The 4,983-nt window shown below is 33.9% G+C and overlaps 1 pseudogene; it reads left to right on the top strand.

Annotated features, from left to right (window-relative positions):
- The first annotated feature begins 1,952 nt into the window (after window positions 1-1,952).
- On the top strand, window positions 1,953-4,060 carry LOC122650746 (annotated as a pseudogene).
- Window positions 4,061-4,983: the final 923 nt, after the last annotated feature.

The following is a 4,983-nucleotide window of genomic DNA, read 5'->3' as shown; positions in this document are numbered from 1 at the left end:
AAAGTGAACATATAATCTTAAATAAAGATAACTTGTTCTATGTGCATAGCCACTTCGAAAAACTCAATGGTAATGAGTAAAATCTCAATCTGGCCTAGAATTGTTTTTCCACAAATTTGATTTGGTTCAGGAGTTCCAATGAGATGTTGGGAGAAAATAAATCAATAAGTTGATAATATCCTATAATTTTATATCCCTTATTTCCTATTTCTCCTGATCTTTCTACTAATCAATAGGTATGACCAAACATGAGGATCAATAAATAAACAAATAAGTTATAACGCTATTTTATTTCTATTATCTCCCTTATTTCCTATTACTCCTATTCTTCTCTTATTTTATTGGCATTTAAGATATTCCTATCCATACATATTTCATTCTGGGTCACCCTGAAAATTAGAGCAAAATCCTGAAACTCCTTGGAATTTAAAACCTTGGTTATATCTCAAGATCTTAAAATATGATTGGTAAACTTCAACCACTCTCATTATCTTCTATCCTTTTGCTTATTTCTAGCACATTTTTCTAGGATGTTTTTATTTCCATTTACTTTGTATAAAGGTTTCAACTTCAATAAAGTGTTTAACATAACTGAGAAGGAAATGTTCATACCTGTTTAATCTTTCTTCCTTTCTTGATATGAACTCCAAAGCTTCAGACCAAGCAAACTCTATATGGAAGCCCAGTCCAATATCCACAAATATGTGTTGTGTATCTAGCCTGCAGCGACATAGAAAAGGCAAAAGAATATATAATAGCAGCTATGTTTTTCACCTAAAATCACTTAGAGAACCACCAATCACACTGCTTAAAGCCTCTACTCAATGACCAGTGCACCCAACAAATTAAATTATAAATGGTAATAAATGCAAGATAGTTGTCAAATAAGACTCCGTAACTAACCAACACTTTGTAATTGTTTAAACATACATTACACAAAGGCTTGTGTGTGTGTGTGTGTGTGTGTGTGTGCCTCCTTTTATTTTATTTATATTTTGATAAGTACCGAGTAAAGAAAATAAAAGTACGATGTAGTTTACATCAACAATAACAACAAAACCTCTACAAGAGGTATGGCAGGCATGATGAACTGATTAAGGTCCTAATACATTAAGAGTTACCCTACATTTGAACTGAATTATCATGGAGAGAGATCATCTCCAAAACAGAAAATATGTGTGTGTTATATGCATTGTGTATGCAGGTACTCTTTTTCATTTTTTGTTTCGTGGAGGGGGGTTGTTATGGAAGGGGAATACATACATATGAGCATGAGCATGAACATGCATAACTAACAACTGCATAGATATTCAAGTTAAACAACAGCAAGATGCTCAGAATAAGAGTTTCAAAGACATAAACATCAGCTTGCATATATTAGGTAATTTTTTTTCTTCTGTTTCTTCTTATTATCATGGTAAGTGGAAGCAACATTGTCAATGCTGGATTGCTTCCCAACACTAGCATCCTCTCTTGTCGTGTGTACAGTTTGAGTCTAAATAGGTTTGGCTACCTTACAAAATGAAATAAATATAAATTATTAAAATAAAAAAATCTTTGAAAATATCTTAGATTATTTAAAATATAAGGGAGAATATGAAATACATTATGGCTCTCATGATTGAAGTAGGGCCCTATATTTTTACTTGTGAGCAATAGATAGTATAGTCTTCCGAGGGTTTTGACCATCTCCCTTAAGCGGCAGAGTAAGGTGGAGAACCAAACCTGTTCCTCTTGAGAGAAAGTTGTGTGAGGCTAGGGATAGTACACTTGACTATTTGACTTCCTATCCCATATATATATATATATATATATATATGTGTGTGTGTGTGTGTGTGTGTGTGTGTGTGTATGGAGGTGGTTGTAGTTATATACAATATATATATATATATATATATATACATACAAGATTGATTAATAACATGTGTATGACCAAGGCCCACACTGCATGCATGCGAATATCGATCAGGTTAGAGAGCGTGAACTTGAAGAGCAAGAGCGGGAGGGCAAAAGCGTTAGGTACAATGTTGTGTGTTGGTGGTGCCATGTTGCTGACACTCTACAAAGGAAAACCAGTGACGATGAACCCAGATCCATAACCTAATTATGCCCAACGAAGACAAACCAGCTGGTCCAGCAGGGACAGGGTTCGAGTTCGGGTCATCATCATCATCATCATCATCAATTCCAAACTACAATAAGAGGGCCGACAATTGGATGATGGGTTCGTTAGCTTTGGTTGTTAGCAACATCAGCTGGTCATCGTGGTTCCTTATCCAAGCAAAGATTGGGAAGCAATACCGATGCCAGTATTCTAGCACCGCAATCATGTTATTCTTCAGTGCCATCCAATCTGGTGTGCTAAGCCTCCTCATTCACAGGGACATTTCCATGTGGATCCTCAAAGGTAAAACTCAGATCTTGACTGTCTTATATGCTATAAGTACAACTACCTACCTACCTAGCTATTACTACATTACTACATGTCATGCCATGCATCATCCATCCTAGCTAGCTAGCTACAGTGGACAAGTAGGGTCAACATAGATAATTAAAAAGGGCAAAAAAGTAAGTTTTCAAATTATTTAACACATTAATTATAAGAGTATCAATAAGAAAATCTATATATACAATATAATTTATATGAAAAATCTTATTATAACCATACCAAAAATGATTTGAGTTATTATACATAGAAAACAACAACTCTACGAATGAACCACACACAACGTACGTACACATCCATCCATTGATCCCTTTCAAATTTTAATATGTCTATTCTATCAAAAAATATTTTACATGTTGTATATAATATGTGAACTCAATTTAATGTGAGATCATTATCAGTAGAATTGCTAACCTTTGATCTCCCCTCCCATCATTTCCTAGAAGATCGAACACTATGTACCCGGCCCCATCTTGATCATTTCTCCTCTCTTAAATTATTAACGACTTAACTAATTTCATATGTAAGTTTAATTAATTTGCATTTCCTCTCCAGCCACACACTCCTATATCTAAAAAATTTATCTGATTATGATCTAATAGTGTAATATTGTTTTTATTAATTAATTATATGCCTATCATCATCATCATCTTCTGTAACAACGATCACAATTGCTAAGGCATGCATGCATGCATGCATAGCTATTGTTATATTGCTATATTGCTATATTGTCAGTTAACTTAGCTATTGTGCACACGTGGAATTCATTCATATATACATGCATGTTTCATAATTAGACATGCTGCATGCATGCATGCATGTAGTACAGTTTAGGATTGAACTACAACATTAATAAATGGCATAGTATAATGCAAAAATCCTCCCTATCCCCATCCCCTTTACCATCTCAGCTGAATTCATGATCTCTTGATTGTGAGGTGTTGGTAACTGCTAATAAGCGCTAACGTACCTTCCCCCCCTTGAGGTCAAAAGAAATATGTTTATTATTAATACGTATTAGTCTAAGTATTATTCTATCTTCACATATCATAGTATACTTCTACTTTCAAGTTGCTTAATTATTATTATTATTTTGGTAAACATTGCTTAATTAATGACGTTAATTAAATAAGAGAGACTTTAACCTGGAGGGGTGCAGGGAATGATGGGATTGGGCTTATGCTTTGTGGGAATGGCATGGTGTGTCAAGAAAAGGGGTCACTCTTCACTGCAGCATTTAGTCCCCTCATTCTAATCATTGTAGCCATGTTCGATTTCTCCATCCTACATGAACAACTTCATATAGGAAGGTGAGGATTGCTATATACATATATGGTCTTTATTTTTTATATATATATTTATATAAAAGTACATATTGTTTAATTATAAGATAGCTAGATTGATTTAAATTGTATATTAATTTCTAATTAACCTCCTCATGCGTGTATATCCATTGGTTTGGACAGCATACTGGGATCTATTCTCGTAATTGTTGGGCTATACATCCTTTTGTGGGGTAAGAGCAAAGAGGGAGAAGGCCATTGCGTGACAAAACCCCAAGTAGGAGTAGAAGATCATCATCAACAAGCACAAGATCAAGCAACACATGTATAACAAACAAACAAACAAACAAACACATCCTGTGATCGATACTGATCACAACTTTTATGTTAATTTATTATTAATTTTATACATGCATGCATGGGTGGCGAACTGGTATGTCATTCTGGCCTCAGTACCTCACTAACAGGTCAATTAATTTATGTTAATTAGATTGTATAGAGATACCTAAATGTTATGGGAATATCGCCTCATGCCTTGTCCATATATATTTATGTTTCATATCGCAAGGTAAAAATGTTGACGTTATGTTTGGATGCCAAGAAAATTGAAAAAAAAATGGATTTGAAGAGAGAGACGAACCAATTAATCACTGTATCCTCATGATTTTTGTCTAATTAGATTTTTTTGTTTTTTTCTTTTCTTGACATCTAATGATCTAAACATAGAAATAAAAAAATTAATTATTGTGATGATCCAGACCCAAATTGAACCTAAACAGAGTAGAATTTTATTTTCAACACCATTGCTGTTATTCTCTCGTGTTGCACTAACAAAGAAGACATGAGAGACGAGACCATGTTAGGCGAAATCCAAAATGCTAAAATCCATTGCATCCGGGCATCTCTTCATAGAAGAATACTTCATAGAGACATTTTGGATCATTTTCGACAAATAAAAAGAGAAAACACATGCTAAAGATTCACATACCAAGGCCCGCTACTAAACTTAAGTAGCAGAAGTAAAATTAAATAAAATTAATTAAAAATGAAGTAGCAGAAGTAAAATAAACACATAAATAGATAAATATAAATAAAAAAGTTCAAACTTGGCTAGCTAGGTGACAAAGGCAACTAAACGATGTGGGGACTTAACTAGTAGAATGCATAGATGACACTTGAATTTAGAACAATTTCAAAATGCAAGGGCAAGCTCTCATTCATACATCATAGCTACAAGTTCACAGAACTTTCTTA

The sequence above is a fragment of the Telopea speciosissima genome, chromosome 2 (assembly GCF_018873765.1).
Source record: "Telopea speciosissima isolate NSW1024214 ecotype Mountain lineage chromosome 2, Tspe_v1, whole genome shotgun sequence".
Taxonomy (NCBI): domain Eukaryota; kingdom Viridiplantae; phylum Streptophyta; class Magnoliopsida; order Proteales; family Proteaceae; genus Telopea; species Telopea speciosissima.
The sequence above is the reverse complement of the archived record's forward strand: the minus strand, read 5'-3'. Positions and strand labels throughout refer to the sequence as shown.